A 19,656-nucleotide genomic window follows, 5' to 3' on the forward strand; every position below is an offset into this window, starting at 1 on the left:
TCTGGTATTGCTCAATTCCCCTACTAGGCAGGTATATACCTGTTTAAAAGATATATACCTGTGTAATATGAGCTAATTTTCATTCCTGAGATATCTGAGTTCACAGTTGTCTTATCTGTATAGTTTCAGTAAACAGCCATGATAAACCATTGCCCATTTTTGTCTTGTTTTGCCTGATTACCTATTGGGTTTCAAATGGCCCAGTGTCAAGCATACTATTCAGCCTTGGAAGGCACCTATTAGTTGCATAAGCAGTGTTCTAATTCATTTGACCTGCTTCCTTTCATATTCTGTATTTTCATCTATACCTGTTACAGGGATAATTACTTATGATTATGGGAATAAAATAAAAATTTAAGCCTGTGTTATAATGTTGATACCACACAGAGTGGTCTATTTTATTAATTACAGTCTCATGTGGATCTTTTCCTCCACTTCCTGAGACTGTTCTGGTATTATGTACTTCATGCCTTATGTCTTTTTTATTTTATCCTCTGGATTGCCATTCTTAAGAACCACTTTGTTCGTTTTATTTGTTTCTGATACAGATTTCCATATTTTCTGGCTTTATTCATTATAAGTAATTGAAATTTTATTGGAATCACCTTAACCTTGAGTGTCCTTAGTGAACAATGTCCTAAATAACCAAAAGGCACTTTGCTGCCCTTTTCTGGTTCGTAGAAACTATAATACAAACAATTGGATGAACTCTTTAATGCTATCATGGTTTATCTTTCAATTTTTGAACACCACTCATCATTTGGGAAGAGCAAATTTAGGTTACTAGACATGGAATACTTACAGTTACTCATCATCTATTATTAGTGAGAAATTTACTCTCAAGGCCAAGACTAGCTATGTAACCAGGCCCATAAAATATTTTCATGTTAAGAAGTCTAAAAGTATTCCTGTACTATTTCCAAATATAAAAGAAAATATTCTTGATATTATGGGCATACCTTCCAATTAATTATTCAAAATTGCATTATATTGACTATGAGTAGCAATACATTATATTTCAGAAAAGTACTGGTGGTAGTTGATGAATAATTATTATATTCTCATTTTCAGTAGTCAGAAAAAGAGTTTGAATATAACACATGAGTGGTTTCCCACAGCTGAATAGAAATCAAAATAATTAGCATAGTATCATGAAATTTCACTTTGGATACAGCTATTTTTAGTATTGTATCCTTTCAAATACCCAAAGAGATTCTAGACAAAACAAATAAAAGAAGAAAGAAAACTGCCACAAACAGTTCCAAATGCATATTTGATTGTTGGACTTGGGAAAAGAAAGGAAACATAGACAAAAAGTTCACTCAAGCTACTGTCTACATGAAGAGTACTAGGAAAGCTCACAAGCCATAAGCCCATGCCTTGAAAAACAAAGATTCTCTAAGTTTAAAACATCATTATGAAGTTCCAACTAACTGAAAAATATACAAGGAGTTCTTCAAACCTTGAGAAAAATTGAGTGAAATCTGTTGTCACAGAAAGGGTAAAGTTCATTAATTTCCCATCTCCTGAAGGTAGAAATCAATTGACTGTAAACAGGACATTCAAGCTTAAAGATTTATTATTTAACAACTGCTTCTAAATAGTTTAGCATCATTAAACAGAGTAACAGGGCACAAAAATCAGAACTAAATTAATTCATATAAACAGTGTGCATCTGACTATTGGTCCAGATAAATACACAGCATTCCCTAAACATGAGCACAACCCTGAATCTATCAGTGCGGTGGCATTTTTTAAATACCATCACCAACCAACATGAGATCGTTATGGCCAAGATTAGAACAGCAGCTGTGATGCTGACATTTATTTTGAACTCATTGCATATTACAAGTTTCTTTTGTGAAATACAGACCAGGTAGAAAGCCTTTAAAAACGAAGATTATGATAATATTGCTGTGGAAAGTTCTGTATACTATAGACATAGTTAGAATCCAAGGATTATCCAGAAATGCATTTCCATATGTTTACTGAATATCTCCACTGTGTGCTTCTCTATGTGTACTTTTATTCATTATGCCCAGACTGAATTCACTTTCTTTTCCCTTCCTTGCCAAGACCTGTAAAGCAGAGCAAAACAAACATTAAAAACCCTGCTATCCTCCTTTGCCTTTTATCTGGGCAATTAGTGTCAACATTCATCCAGTCACACACACCAGAAACCTGGGCATCATTCTATATATTTCTTCTTTCTTACTTCCTTTACACTCCATCACTATGTCCAAATGATTTTGCCCACAAAATGACTAAAATTTGTTGTTTCCTCCATCTCCAACAGTATTTATTATACTAGTCAGCTTTTCGTTGTTGTGGTCAAAATATTTGAGAAAAACAGCTTAGATGAGGAAAGATTTATTTTGGCTTAGGGTTTCAGAGGTTAGCAGAAACCAACTTTCTTTCCTTCACTATGCTAAGAAAGAAATATCAGGGCAGTAAGGAGTTAGGTATTGGTTAGGCAGTGAGTGAATGAGATTCCTAGGAGACAAAGGTTAAAAAAATCCTTAAGCCCTTATGAAGGAAGGTAGTACTACGTTGTTCATTGGACAGGAACATGGATAATTGAATGTAGACAAATGGAGCCAAGATGTCAAGAACTAAATACACATGTGATCTATCCATCGACCCACAGACTGCTGCCACATACAGAACAAGGATAAACATACAGAACAAATAGTATAACAACTCTGGGGAATTAATGGCTATAGATGAACAAAATAACTAAGTGAAGAAACAAAATGAAAGACAGGGACTTTCTTTAGTGGATGTCTACACAAAGGGGTTTTAAACATATATACAGATCTGGGTGTGGTGGCAAATTCTTGTAATCCCAGCATTTGGGAGCTAAGACAAGAAGATCCTGGTTCACAGCCATCCTCAGTTACTTAGTGAGGCCCTTTGGAACTCAATGAAACTCTTTTTTCAAAATAAAGAATAAAACATAGGTCTGGGGTTGTAGCTAAAAGGTAGAATGTCCCTGGGTTCCATCCCCAGTACTGCCAGTATAAAGGGAAAAAAAACATATAGAAACATACAGAAACATATAGAAAGCCCTATGCCCAGCATAAATATTGGTTACCCCTTGAGATCCCTCCCCTTCATGGGAGATATAAATCCCCTACTCTCTTTGATGAATAAAGTGGACTTTGGGAAAAGGTAGTGTACAATTGACAGTGTTTTGTTCTGGGCTACATTCCAGTAGGGCCAGAAGGCCCTGCTAGGTTCCAAATTCTGCCAAGATCCCCATGGATAATATGCTTTCCCTGCTGGCTTGCTCTTTTTTATGTGATACTAGGGATGAAACCCAGTGGCACTCTACCTCTAAACTATACCCCAAACCCTATTTTATTATTTTGTTTGGAAACAAAGTCTCACTAAGTTGAGGAGAGCCTCCCTAAGTTGCTGAGGTTAGTCATGGACCTGAGATCCTCCAGTCTCAGCCTTCTAAGTACTAGGATTTCAAGTGTGTGAATCCACACCTGGCTTTCTTGCTTTTTTGGAATAAACTTTCTACTTTCACTTTCCTGGTGTTTGCAGATTTAATTCTTCAACCCCATATAAACCAAGGACCTGGTAAAAACTCAGTATCAGTAGCAGGGCATGGTGAAGGAAAATTGCTCAGCTTTTAGCAGCCAGGAGAGAGAGAGAGAGAGAGAGAGAGAGAGAGAGAGAGAGAGAGAGAGAGAGAGAGAACAGAAAAAGAGACAGAGAGAGAGGAAAGAGAGATAATCAGTGACATATAGAGAGCCCAATCAGTCATAATCTACTGATGAGTTTAGAACATTCATAATTTAATTATTTCATTGCTGAACATTGCTACATTGCATGAGGTGGGGGGGTTGAGATCCAAAGTATAACAATCATCAACCTACTTCATTATGTCTCAGTTCTACTACAACAAAAGACTCCTTAAGATCTGAGGATGAGCCGAGCATGTTGGCACATGTTTAATCCCAGCATTTGGAAGGCTGAGAAAGGAGGATTGTGCTTCACAGACAGCCTCAGCTACTTAGTGCGGCCCTTTGGAACTCATTGAGAGCCTGTTTCAAAATAAAGAATAAAGCCGGGCGTGGTGGCGCATGCTTGTAATCCCCGCGCTTGGGAGGTGGAGACAGGAGGATCGCGCAGGTTCGAAGCCAGACGCGTGAGCTGGCTTAGGAGACCCTGTTTCTAAATAAAAATATAAAAATAGGTCTGGGAGTGTAGCCCAGAGGTAGAAGGGCTTCCAGGAACCCCAGTACCACCAAAAAAAAATATATATATATATATATATATATATATGGAATAAAAAATATGGCTTGGGATGTAGCTCTGAATTAGAATGTCTCTGGGTTACATCCCCAGTAACACACACACACACACACACACACACACACACACACACACACACAAATCTAGGGATGTAGTTCAGATATAAAGCATTTTTCTAGCATACCAGAGGCCCAGAGTTTTATTCCCAATATTGCAAAAAAAATTCCTAAATTATTTCTGTCACTCACTTCACACCTTTCCTATTTCTTCTCCATTCGGCAGTTATAATAATATTTCCCCCAAAATGAAAACCTGATCACCAAATGGTATTGCTTAAACCCTCAATAACTTACCATTTTTTGTAGGGAAGAAAAAAGGATTGTTTTAGTGGTTCCTAAGGCTTTTGTATGTGCGGTTAGAGACTGTAGAGAGTAGTATGCAATTCCATCTTTTCAAATAATATGATAACAAATCTACCATTTGATCCAGCAGTACCACTTCTGGGTATCTGCCCAAAAGATAGGAAACTAAACTACCAAACTAATGCATGTGTATCTATGTTCATAGCTGCACAATTCACCATCGCCAAACTATGGAACCAGCCAAGATGTCCATCAACAGATGAATAGATTACAAAACTGTGGGATATGTACACAATGGAATTTTACTCAGCCATCAAAAAAAAAAACTCAATTACATCATTTTCAGGGAAATGGATGGAAATGGAGGACATTATGCTAAGTGATATTAGTCAGTCACAAAAAATAAGAAATCAGATGCTTTCCCTAATATGTGAGAGTTAGGGAGAAATGGGTCATAGGAGGGACTCTAGATGAAAAAGGAAATCCTATAGAGGAGCAAACAAGGCAACCTAAAGGAGGAGAAAGGAGGGGGATCTAAAACACACAATGTACTTAAACATATCAAAGTCAACCACTAAGCCAAGCAAGGGAAGGAGGGATGGGGAGGAAATGGGGTAGGAACTGAGTAGGGGTTAAATCAGTGATGTGTACATGTATGTACACACAAGTTTTTTACCCCAATATGATGTATGAATATAATACACCAATAAAAATTTAAAAATATGTGATAAAATTTGAATCCAGTTATATGAATATTAGAAAACCAAGGAGACATAAAAATATATGTAATGTCTAGGGCTGCAAACCTTTATCCTACTTTAAATGCATAGATTTATCCAGATATAATTGCACATGCTTGTATTCCCAGCATTTGGGAGGCTGAGACAAGAGGACTGTGGTTTGAAGACAGCATCAGCTACTACTTAGGTCCTTTGTAATTCAGTGAGACTCTATTTCAAAATAAAGAATAAAAAATAGGGCTGGGGTTGTAGCTCAGAGGTAGGATGCCCCTGGGTTCCATCCCCAGTACCACAAAAAAAAAAAAAAGAATGGGTTTAGGGTTCATCATTGACCTATCAGGTCAGATTCAGGTAATTAGAAGTAGTTCCACATGTTAAACTCTCATTTGAGTAAATTAATTCAGGAAATAGCACCCAGGTCTGTAATTTTTGAATAAATTCCCTAATCTGTGATCATATTATGGTCACAAATTTTTGACCCAATAAATATTGTGAGACACTTTGCTTGTTAGGTTTGCAAGATTGTCTTGTCAAGCATTTGAAGTATATGAGAAGAGAATCAGATTTATTAAATTTCAAAGTATATTTAGGATGAAAAATAATACATTAATATAGGAAACTATTGCTAATAATTATTAGCATGTATAAGGAGGGAGGAAGGGGTGGTGGGATTGAGTTAGGAGGGAAACACATGAAGAAATTCTGGGTGGATATAGCATTGTATCACTGTGAATCTTACTATGATATATAATTATATTGCACAAATAAAATTATTATTAAGAGTTAAAGAACAAATGTAAGTGTGCGTGCGTGTGTGTGTGTGTGTGTGTGTGTGTGTGTGTGTGTGTTACCGGCATTGAAACCAGGAATTTTCTACATCTGAGCTACACACTCTGCCCTGTTTTATTTATTTATTTTTATCTTTTATAAATGTTTTATTGGTGCACTGTATTCATACATTATAATGGGATAAAAACTTGTGTAGACATACATGCACACATTGCCCAGTTAGACCCTACCCAATCCCCACCCCATTCCCTCCCCATCCCTCCTTCCCATGCTTGGCTTAGTGGTTGACATTTAATATTATAGCAATTTATCCAAAATTAATAATGATAATCTCTCATAGCAGATTCATTTGTCTGATATCAAACTTTTTATCACTTAGATATAACATTTCAGTATTTATTTTTGCTTTCTTTCTTACCAGAGGATATATTTTCTTTTTTTTTAAATAAAACTATCGTACATTTATTTTTTTTCAGAAAAAATCTATCCTAACATGAAATATCAACTCTAAATTCCCAAAACAATCTCAAAAAGAAACAAAGCTAGAAGATGTACATTTTCTGATTTCAAACCTCATAGAGCTACAATAATTGAAACAGTGTAATACTGCTATAAAGGCAGATATATAAGCCAGTGGTGTAAAATAAAAAAGCCTAGAAATAAATTCTTCCATATATGGTCAAGTTATTTTTGGCAAAGTTTCCAAGAACATTTGCTGAAGGAAATAATAATCTTTTTACTAAATATTGTTGAAAATAATTACATGAAAAAGAATAAAATTGGACCCTTACCTAACACCACATACAAATATTAACTCAAAATAGATAAAATACCTAAATGTAAATCTTAAAACTATAAACTTTTAGAAGAAAACCTGAGTCATAATACTTCACAACAGAAATTGGCAGTGATTTCTTGGATGTGATTTCAAAGGCACAGGCAACAAAAGAATAAACAAACAAACTTCATTAAAAATAGAAAAATATTGTACATCCAAAGACAATGTAAACAGTTAAAAGTTACTGATAGAATGGAATAAAATATTTCCAAATGCTATATCTGAAGGTATATTAATATTCCAAGTAGAAATCCTAAAAATGAGCAATAATAAAAGCAAACAATACAATTTAGAAATAGGTAAAAGACTGAAATAAATAATGAATCTCCAAAGATTTTAAGCTATAAATGCATGAATAAATTCTCCTTTGCTTAGTCTTCTGCTGGATGGAAAATCTTGTTTCTCTGGTTCTGGTGTGTATCACCTATTTCATCTTTGTAGTGTTTTCTCTAGCGCTGGTTTTGAAAACATAAGTTCCTTCAGTTTCTGTTTGTCATGGAAGCTTCTTATTTCCCCATCTAATTTGGTAGATAGTTTTGCTGGGTAGGACATTTTTGGCTGGAAGTTGTTTTCTTTCAGAGTTTGGAATATGTTACTCCAAGCTCTTCTGGCTTTCATGACTTGGTTTGGGAAGTCTGGAGTGATTCTAATTCGTTTGCCTCTGAATGTCACTTGGGCTTTTGTTTTTGTTGCCTTTAAGATTCTCTGCTTGGCTTCCACATTGGTCATTTTGACAATTATGTGGTGTGGGGATCCTCTTCTCTGATACTGTCTAAAGTGAGTTCTACTAAGTTTCCTGGACCTGTGTATCAACCTCTTGCTCTGTGTTTGGAAATTTTTCTGCTATTACTTCTTTGAAGAGATTATTGATCCCTTTGGCTTCACCTTCTTTTTCCTCCACTTTTCTGATTATTCTTAGGTTAGCTCTCTTAAAATGTGCCCATATTTCTTCAATGTCAGATTCCTGCTGTCCAATTTTTTTTCTAATTTAGAAATTATGCATTTGTTTTTGGAGTGATCACTTCTAGGAATGTGATTCTATTCTCCATGTGGTCTAATCGATTGTTTATACTTTGAATTGAGGCCTTTACTTAAATGATTGTTTCCTTTATTCCTTTTAGACACTCTCTAAATTCTTTTTTAAAGTCCTGTATTATTTCTACAGTTATACTCCTGATTTGATCTTCTGGAGATCTCTGAATTTCTGTGTTATCAGGTTCTGATAATATGGGGTGGTGGGCATTCATTGCTCTATTGTTCTTCCTCTTTCCCATGATTTCAGAAGTTTGTGCCTTCCCTGGGTCACAACAATTTCACTTAGGGTGCTCTGTATCTCAAGTCTGTTGTTATCTCAGCCACCACTACTCTTTTACTGGGTTGTATCACAAAGTCTCATACCCATGAAATTAATCGAGGCTGCACGAGACTGTGGGGGTTCCAGGCTGGGTGTTTTCCCATGGGGAGCTGTGACTAGAGTGTGGTATCTCTGCCACTGCTATTCCTTCACTATGTTGGACTGCAAAATATCTTCCCCAAGGAGATTATCAAAGCTACGCAAGTCCCTGGGAGTGCAGTACAGAGCTTTCTCTTTTAGGGGCCACAATTACACTCCCGGTTATTGTGCGCGCAGATCTAGAGCTGCGGTGGGGCTCAGTGAAATTGCTGTCGATGCTGGCAATGTGATGCCACTGACACGCCCTCGGCTGTGAGGTTGGCATATTTCTTTTCAGGTTTTGAGCTTCGTTTTGAGTCCCTGGAAGGTGTGTTGAGCTTGGCCACTGGGATTTTTAGACATTCATTGCACTGAAAGAACTGCTGAATTGCACCTGAATGATCTGCAGCTGCTCACCTCAGCAACTTGTTCACCTTTCCTCTCTGGATCCTGGTGCTGTGAGGGAAGATGGAGCTGGCACAGCTCTGCTGCCACATTGCAGGCTTGATTTCTAGTCTCTGGTTGTTCTTCTAGTCTTTATTTTTCTTTGTCCCTTGTGTTTACATTTTTTATTTCTCTGCTGATGGTGTTTTCTGGCTATGAAAAAGTGCTGATTTTGTGGCAACAGAGATTGAGTTTTAGCAGGACTCATAAATACTGCTTTTCTTGGTCATCATCTTCCCAGAAGTCCCTATTTTTGTCTTTGAAACAGGGTCTCATTAAGTTGCTGAGAGTCCCCTAAGTTGATGATGCTAACCTTGAACCTGCAATCTCAACTCCCAAGAACTGGGATCATAAACATATACCATTACACCCAGTTATGAAAGTTATCTTTAAAATATGATCTGAACATGGTGGTGCATGTTTGTAATCCCAGTACTTGGGAGGCTGAGACAGGAGGATTACAGGTTTGTGGCCAGTCTTAGCTTCATAGTGAGAGCCTCCACAACTTAGTGAGACCCTATTTCAAAATAAAAAATGAAAAATAGGGCTGGGAACATAGCACAGAGGTAAAATGTCCCTGGGTTTAATCCCTAGTACCACAAAAATGCTACAAAATACTAGATTTATGAGTAGAATGTTGGGGCTATTAGCTGAATTTAAAGGCTTAAAGAAGATCTTGACCATAAATTTATAGCTTTAACTAGTTAGTAAATATTAATGCAATCCCAAAGAGCTCTATGCAGCTTTACTGTCACTCTCATTCCATTCTATTTTTACTAGCTCTTTTAGACCACTCTAGACCTCTTCCCTCGACCACAGGTATTTGGAATAAGTTGTCCCCTCTTTCTGTTTATGCTCCTCCCTGCCCTGCATTATCACTGCATTGACTTCTTCCTACATACATCACATCTTTAAGGACATATCCCCACAATATAGGATTAAGAGGCTATTATTGTTTGAATTTAACTTTGTATTTTTCCTTCTTTGCATTATCTCAGTTATACTTTTATGTTTTCCTTCTCTATAAGATCCACAAGGGCCAAGAGTATTTTTGTATCCATTCATTATCCTATATCAGGTGGATGGTGGTTTGTTACATACTAGCCACTGAGCTAAGTGTGGTGGCACTAACCTATGGTTCCAGCCACTCAGGAGACTGAGACAGGAGGATTACTTGAGCAGAAAAGTTCAAGGACAGCCTAGGGAACACAGTGAGACTCTATCCCAAAAGAAGAATAAAGGACTAAAAATAGTAGAGGAAAAATATAACATTTCCTCATCCAAATAATTCAGTAGACCCATTTTTATCAAATCTAAATTCAAGAAGTCTAACAATTTTCTTTAATTCCATTCATACTCTCATTATCTCTTTTTCTTTCTCCTCCTCCTCCTCCTCCTCCTCCTCCTCTTCTCCTTCTTCTTCTTCTTATTCTTCTTCTTATTCTTATTCTTATTCTTATTCTTATTCTTATTCTTTCTTCTCCTTCTCCTTCTCCTTCTCCTTCTCTTCTCCTTCTCCTTCTCCTTCTCTCTCTCTCTCTATCTCTATCTCTATCTCTATCTCTATATCTATCTCTATCTCTTTCCTGCCACCACCAAGACAATCTACCTCTAACCTACTCCCACAGCACTTTTTTCGGGTGTGGTGGAACACGCTTGTAATCTCAGCATTCGGGAGGCTGGGACCGGAGGATCACAGTTCGCAGACAGCTTCAGCTACTTAGTGAAGCTCTCTGCAACTCAGTGAGAACCTGTTTCAAAATAAAGAATAAAAAAAATAGGGCAGAGGGTGTAGTTCAGAGGTAGAATTCTCCTGGGTTCCATCTCCAGACTCGCCAAAAAATAAATAAAATAAAAAATAAAATTGACTATCTTTTATTTTGAAGTCTCTCTGAGTTACTGAAGGCCTCAATAATTTTCCAAAGTTGGCTGCAAATCCGTGATCCTCCTGTCTCAGCCTCCTAAGTATTATAATTATAGGCATGTGCTACTAAGTCTTGATTTGTCTCTTTTTTATCATTTCAAACTGGCATGTTTTCCTCCAGGGGAAACTGATTAAGTCTTTGATTCACTTCCACACTAATCTTATTAAAAGGATGTTTGGCTATACTCTTACTCCTTTTTCCTGGACATGTTATCTCATTTTTCAGTACTGATAGGCATATATTTTTTGAATCTTTAAATCTTGACTTCTTTTCACTTAACCATTTTAAGTAATTATCTCTTCCTGCATTTTATTAGAAGCAGTCAGCTGGAGCCAAGGAGCACATTAAATGCTTTTCTTAGAAATAATTTAGACACATATCCAAGTTCATTGCTTGCAAGTACTACTTTCCACACAACACTGTCGGGGCCCACTCGGCTGGACCGAGATGGCACCCAGGCTTGTTGCCAGCATGGATTCCAGATGGCGCCTAGGCTTGCAGCCAAGTCATGAGACTCACAAGATGGACGTCTCCTTGAGCATGCGCAGTGTGCCATGCTATGTGCCTGCAGAATGATCAGTGACGCAAAGCCTCATGCTGCCACCAGCCTGCCTATGAGAGAGTCAGAAGTGTGCATGCCCTAGCTGTGGAAGCTTGGGGTTGGTAGGGAATAGAGGGAGGGATTATGATGCTGATATATATTGTGCTTGTTGTACGCATTGTCAGACATATTAAGAGACATATTAGAAGAGACATATTGAGACATATTAAGGATCCATTAAAGAAGAATTCATATTTCAGCTGAAGAGGTGTCTGTGTCGTTCTCTAAGCCCCTGCGGGTCGGAGTCTTAGGGGACGATAAGTGGCGCCGAAACCCGAGAAGAAAAACAATGTAACAAAAAGTTTGCAGGTAAGCGACAAATAAGATTAGGCTCGCGGATAAGTGAGGGACAGCTGTCAAAGTTCACAGGTAATTGCGACGATAAGCTCGCAGGTAATTGCGACTATAGGCTCGCAGGTGTTGCAACGATAAGCTCGCAGGTGTTGCGACGATAGGGGTGTAGGAGTTTGTAACAAAGTAAAACTTATCATGGGGTCTAAGGTTGCTACCATGAAGGTCAAAGAGGCTCTTTGTAACATTCTGTCTAAGGGAGGAGTGAAAGTGAAAGCAGCCACTTTAGAAAATTTTTTTAGCACAGTTAAAGCGATAGCCCCATGGTTTTTGGAAAAAGGATATGTTAATATTTCTCAGTGGAAACGTCTCGGTCAGGATCTTCTTAAGGCCAATGCCGAAGGGGCTCTCCCACCTGGGACATTGGCTATCTGGAGTTTAATTAAAGCATGCCTGACAGATAAAAAAGGGAGGTATAGTCAAGTTCTGGCTGAAGGCTCTAATGCTTTAGAGGAAGCAAAAGAAGAGATTTCAGAGCAAGGTCAACAGGCAGATTCTCACAGGGACGAGGAGTCCTCTGAAAGCAACTCCTCCGATTCCTCCGAGGAACAAGAGACATGGCCTATTCCACCAGAAAGAGATAAGGAGTAAGAAGCCTTGTTAGAATCTTAGCACAGGTTCCAAATGTCTTATAACAGTAAAAAGAAACATCCTGAACCTTCCGCTCCTCCCCCTCCCTCTCCTATTCCACCGCCATATCTTATAGAGAAGGGAAAGTTTGACAGACAGAAGAAACTCAAGGTTAGCCCATGGGCAAAAAATTTTACCCACCCCAGGGGCATTTCCTGTGTGCCTTGAAAAAAAAAGTGTTGTCATGGGATCCAAGGCTCAGATCCACAAACTTTTCTTTTTCCCCATTCATCAGCACAGGCAGTAGAGATTTTGACAGTGATTCAAGTATTTATGCTCTATGATTCCACTCCATTTAACTTAATTTCAGATAGCTTATATGTGGTACAGACACTTAATAGCCTTGAATGTGTAGGACATATTAAGGGACAATCTACTATTCTTTTATTATTGGCTAAGTTACAACAATATATTTGGAACTGAAAATGTTCCTTCTATGCAACCCACATAGGAGCTCATTCAGGACTTCCTGGACCGCTTGCTGAAGGCAATGCTATTGCAGATTTTCATACTCAAACTGTACTTATTTTTTCAAATGAAGACAAAGTTTTACAGGCTCAAGAATTTCACAATAAATTTCATGTAAATTCCCAAATGCTGAGAATAAAATTTAAAATCACTAAAGAACAAGCTCGACGCATTGTATTGCAATGCAAAAATTGTTTGACATTATTGCCACAGCCTACTATAGGAGTAAATCCTCGAGGTTTGCAACCTCTTCACCTATGGCAAATGGATGTCACACATCTTCTTGAATTTGGCTCTCTTAAATATGTACATGTTTCCGTGGATACATGTTCCAGAGTTATCTTTGCCTCTGCTCATACTTGAGAAAAGGCCCAATGTGTAATTTCCCATTGTCTGCAAGCTTTTGCTGCCTGGGGCATCCCTCACCAAATTAAAACTGATAATGGACCTGCTTATGTTTCTCAAAGATTTTCTCATTTTTGTGCCAAAATGGCTATACAATTAAATCATGGATTACCATATAATCCACAGGGCCAAGGCATAGTAGAATGAGCCCATGCCACCATTAAATCTGCTTTAATAAAACAAAAAGGGGGGATAGGGGCTCAGTGGTACACACCAAGAGATAAACTAAATCTTATTTATACCAAAAGATAAACTAAATATTATATTATTTATTCTAAATTTTTTAACGTTGGATGCCAATGGACGAACAGCAGCGGAAAGACATTACAGGCCTCATGAGCGCTATGCAGGGCAAGCAATGTGGAAAGATATTCTTACAGGAGCATGGAATGGTCCGGATCCAGTGCTAACGTGGGGTCGAGGGTCGGTGTGTGTTTTCCCACAGGACAAAGACTCGCCGATTTGGGTTCCTGAAAGATTGGTGCACCATGTACAGGAACCAATGGAAGATGCCAAGCAACAAATGGATATGGCTAACTCTGTTGGTAATGTTCAACATTGGAGTGAGTGAAAAAGATCTTTGGGGAATTATTTCTGCTTTCCCTCTTCCTTTACCTGTATCTACCACTGCTACCATTTTTCCTCGGTTCTTTAAGACCAATAGTTCCTTAAATTTGCCCTGGATTCCCTTTGATGAAGAAAGTATGCCTTATGCATTTTTTAATATAACTTTAAGTGGCAGTTTATGTTTTTATGCTAATAAAATTTTGAATGATACCTATGATAGTCCTAATCCATGTGTGCAGTTATATAATCAAACTATGGGAAAATTTCAGCCATTTAATTATTCCAGTCCCATAGGAAATGTTACTGCATTAGAAGGATATGCTCCTTTAGCATTTTCTAGATATGAACATCCCGAAAATAAAACAGCTCCTTTGCAGCCGGGGTGGGCTCCAAAATGTTATAGCCCACGTAGCTGGCCATTTAAATGGACTGATTGCCAAGACTCTAAGGTAGTCTGGGCCTCTTCAGGCTATGATTTAAGTTTTTCTCCAGGCATATCTACTATGCAAAATCATACTTGGGCAGGATATAATTATACATATCAAAATCCTATACAGTATAAGCCGCCCAATCCTTTTAATATTTGGCTTCTCTGTGTGATAGCAGGAGGCTGTACTGATATAACAGCTATGTCTATGATTTTAGGGGGAACTGTAAAAAATTGCAGCTATTCTCAGAATTTTTCTGATACTTTTGAGGATAGCGTCAAAGTAAATTGTTCAATGGGACCACAACTCCCATTTGGACCCACTAGTGTTTGTGTAACTACTCCATTTTTTTTTTGGCTTGTTTCTAATAGTTTCTTAATTAATGATAGTCTAAGTTGTTTTATTGATACCTGTTTTCTAATTTTCTGCTGGAATGCTTCTATGCACCCTTGGGCAGTAGTAATGCGACTGCCTATAGCAGTTCCTTGGCCAATAAGAGTGGATGTAAATTCCCTTCCAGTTTTGCTGAACCGAGAAAAGAGAGATTTTGGAATTTCTGCTCTGATTGCTGTAATTGTGGCCTCTGTGACCGCGGCAGTTACAGCTGCTGCTGCTTTGGCAACGTCTATAAATACTGCAGCCACTATGAATGCCCTATCCTCACCTGCAGCTACTGCCATGGCTCAGCAAGCTCAAATAAATGGACAACTTAAAGCTGGCATATTAATGGTAAATCAAAGAGTAGACCTGTTACAAGAACAGGTTGACATTTTAGGGCAAATGGCGATGGTACCATGCATTTATAAATTATCGGGATTATGTATAACATATGTGCAGTATCAAAATTTCTCCCATGCAGGTAATTTGTCTCGGCAATTAAGCAAGATGCTTCTAGGGACTTGGAGCCGTGAATTTGAACACACCATGATTGAGCTTCGAGCGTCCATCGTTGCAATTAATTCTACCCATATGGAAGTCGCCACAGTACAACAATGGATGGACTTGATACATGGAACATTGGGTTTCTTAAAAGATTGGGGTGGCATGGCATTCTGGGCATTCTTGCTGGTGGTAGCATGCTGCTTCCTGATTGGATATATCAGACGAACTCGACAACGCACACTGCAACAACAGCGCATATTGGTGCAAGCTATGGCAGCCCTTGAAGCTGGCTCATCTCCCCACGTATGGCTCAGTATGCTGGATTGGTAGTCAGTGACGGGTAAGATCGTCCCCGGGACCATATCAACCTAAGACAGGGAAACAATCATGCTATTGTTCTCCCAGTGACGGGTAAGAATGGTCCTTGAGGGTCAGCAACCTAAGACAGGCACGATCCCGAGCCTTATTTTAATAAAACAAAAAGGGGGAGATGTCAGGGCCCACTCGGCTGGACCGAGATGGCACCCAGGCTTGTTGCCAGCGTGGATTCAAGATGGCGCCTAGGCTTGCAGCCAAGTCATGAGACTCACAAGATGGACGTCTCCTTGAGCATGCGCAGTGTGCCATGCTACGTGCCTGCAGAATGATCAGTGACGCCTACCACCAGCCTGCCTATTAGAAAGTCAGAAGTGTGCATGCCCTAGCTGTGGAAGCTTGGGGTTGGTAGGGAATAGAGGGAGGGATTATGATGCTGATATATATTGTGCTTTTTGTACGCATTGTCAGACATATTAAAAGACATATTAGAAGAGAAATATTGAGACATATTAAGGATCCATTAAAGAAGAATTCATATTTCAGCTGAAGAGGTATCTGTGTCGTTCTCTAAGCCCCTGTGGGTCGGAGTCTTAGGGGACGATACAACACTATGAAAAACCAATTCAGTCAAGCTATTGACACTTTTTTAGAAAAATTCCTTTTCCAATAACATGTACAACTTCCATCTGAGACCTCATTAGAATTACATTAATTGTCCATATTTTTATCAACATTTTGTTTTTGATGAGCTATACATTTTCTAATACAGATCTTTTTTTTCTTTCTGAGCCTTCAACAGAATTGTTCTTTACAGTCTGTTCATGGTAATGCTAGATTTTTCTAGCTTGCTCTTCAGACGTCATCTAGCCTCTCTACCCATTACTTGGTAAAAATAAATGAAAAATAAATAAATAAATAAATAAATAAAGCCACTTCTTTAAGTTACAAATACATGTAACCTTATGTGTTACATCAGTAACCTGGTTATCTATATCAATTTTTTGTCTCAGTCAATTTGGGCTGCCATAGCAAACTATTTTAGACTAGATAACTTTGTAAAAAGCAGAAATTTATGTCTAATAGGTTGAAAGACTTGGAAGACCAAGATTAAGGTGTTGGCCAGTTCAGTTTCTGATAAGGGCATACTTTCTTGTTCACAGATGATCATTTTCTTTCTATTTTATCACATAACAGAGGAAATAAGGAACTATCTAGGGTGTAGGAGGTATCTGGAATCTATTTTATAATAGCACCAATTTTATCCATGAGGGATCTTCCCTCATAACTTAATCACCTGCTAAAGGTCCCACATCCTGATAGTTACATTGGGGGTTAGGATTTTAACATATGTAATCTGAGGATATAAAAAATTAATTCAATAGCATTTCCACACTACAATCCTACAGACATGTTATAATCTAGCTGTATCAGATTATTTGCCATTGTCCCCACATGTGCCTTATTGATTCCTAGTCCTCCATCTAGAATGCCTCCTCCCTATCTGCTCTCCAGTTCTTCATACCCTCATATCACCATAAATGCCTGGAGATGTGCTGCTTATTTCATACAGTACAGCTCAAGCCATACTTTCTTTTGCAGTCATTTCTATATTTTGCTATCACAAGTCATTTTCCCACGCTCTAGTCTCCCAGTCAGCCGTATAACATTGGTTTGACCATAAATCCTATTGTTCCCTTAAGACCACTGGTTTTTAGAAAGTGTCTCTGAATTACCTGATGTTCTTGGTAACAATTCAGATTACAGAGCTTTAGGTTATTTCTATGGAATAAAAAGTTCTGTTGGTAAGTGCTGAGTCTGCATTTTCCCAAACTTTTTTCTTGATTCTTGGGCTTACTAAAATTCCAAAGCATATACCCTAGACTGAGACAACCTCTGCAAGAGTCACATTATTAGATCTGTTGGTTGTTTCCTCTTCTTCATTCTTGTTGAATCTGGCATAGTAAACACTCAATAAAAGCTTTAAATGTTAATTTAATGTGACCACATGAGAATCTTGAAACAGAAGATAGCTGCAAATCTAAAGAATTACACAACACCTCTACAACTTTAGTTTTCAGTAAATTTGAGTTTAAAGGCAAGGGAAAGCACTCATCAGTATTAAGGATACCAAAACTTGTCATTTTCCCTTCTTTCCACATTTGTGATCCACTACTGAGCTTACTGAAATACATAATTAATTTTACAGCTTGAATTAATATCTATCACACTAAAGAACTCTGTACCAATTCTTAATCGAATGAGAATAGTGTTCTTGCCCTTAATCACTGAAGCTTTTAATATAGGTACACTATATTTAATTTTCTGGGCCCCTTAATTTATTGACATTTAAATTATCTCAATTAAATTTTCTGGAGCACTGTTCCAAATAAGTACCTTTTTAAAGATACTGCATTGTCCTTAGGAATACTGCTATTGGCTGCCATGTGCATCTTCTATACCTTCCTGAAAATTTACCTTCCATAAAGAATTTTCCATTTTTCCATAGTCTATAACTGCATAATCAATATAGGATTTTTTATATCTTAGCCAGCATAATATCAAGAGAGTATAACATATAAAGAGGATTTTTATTATCTTTAGTTTAGAGTAAATTCAAATACTCTAAGCATAGATAATACTATTTTTTCTATATTTCCACCCTATTACATTTGGTCCCCAAAACATTTCTATGAGACTGATATAGCTACTATTCTTCAGTTAGATAGATGTAAAAAATATGTTACCAGTAAGTCGCGTCATTTCATTCAAGTATGCTGTCAAAGCTTAAACACAGAGCATGATCATTTTACTATACTGATCTCTCTCCAACTTTTTGGACTGCAACAATTATAAAATATATCCCTAAGGTCTAGCTCCCTACCTGTCCTCACCAATGCAAAACAATACTGATCATGCACTGACAAACTGTGACCATTCCTGTGGGTGCCTTTCAGAGACAGTGAGATCAAACAGCACAGGCAGCATCTACTTCACATACAAAGCCAGGCCAGGTTGGACTTGCTGTTGGAAAAGGAAGGCAGAAAATAAGTGCCTTGTCAGATGCTAAGCCTATAGCTTTATCCCCATTCCTACAGTGGCAGCATGCATGAGTCCTTTCATTTGTAGAAGAGTACCTCTAACAGGGATGGTGTAAAAATATTTATAAAATTCATAGGAAATAGCATAGTCCATCAAAATATAGGGATTTCACCTAAATGACAGCTCATTAAGATTCAGTAGAGCCAACTGCGCGGCCGCTTGTTGAGCCGGCAGGGCGGTCTCCATGACGCCCGGCAAACATTCCCGAGCCGCTGGCGCGGGGGGTTAGGGTGCAGCGACTCCTGAAGCAGCCGGGAAAGGGGTGGCCGGCCACTCCCCGGACAGTCGCCACCATGCCCATCACTCCACCGAACACCTGCAAGCAGCCAGCCTTTGCGTCGAGTACTATGTTACAACTGAGGAAGTCTATTAGCTTTATTAATCCAGCAAAAGCAACTTCATCAAAAGGATATGCTGATGCAAATCAAAGCAGAATGGGCAGTATCAAGAAATTTGCTTTGTACCTGAGATGAAAGCAGTAGATAAAATGAATATTTCCAACACTAAGACACTACAGGTCTTTGATATAAATGGAGTTGATGTTACTCCTCGACCTCTTTATTTTCCAGATCCACATGCTGGTACGGCAAAGCCAAATAAACTGTTTATCGTCCCCTAAGACTCCGACCCGCAGGGGCTTAGAGAACGACACAGACACCTCTTCAGCTGAAATATGAATTCTTCTTTAATGGATCCTTAATATGTCTCAATATTTCTCTTCTAATATGTCTTTTAATATGTCTGACAATGCGTACAAAAAGCACAATATATATCAGCATCATAATCCCTCCCTCTATTCCCTACCAACCCCAAGCTTCCACAGCTAGGGCATGCACACTTCTGACTTTCTAATAGGCAGGCTGGTGGTAGGCGTCACTGATCATTCTGCAGGCACGTAGCATGGCACACTGCGCATGCTCAAGGAGACGTCCATCTTGTGAGTCTCATGACTTGGCTGCAAGCCTAGGTGCCATCTTGAATCCACGCTGGCAACAAGCCTGGGTGCCATCTCGGTCCAGCCGAGTGGGCCCCGACAACTGTTGACATCACAAGAAGGATCACTTGGATCAGACTTTATTTCTTCCTATAGCCTATATCAGAATACATGAAA

The sequence above is a fragment of the Muscardinus avellanarius genome (genome assembly GCF_963383645.1).
Source record: "Muscardinus avellanarius genome assembly, chromosome: X".
Classification (NCBI taxonomy): Eukaryota; Metazoa; Chordata; class Mammalia; order Rodentia; family Gliridae; genus Muscardinus; species Muscardinus avellanarius.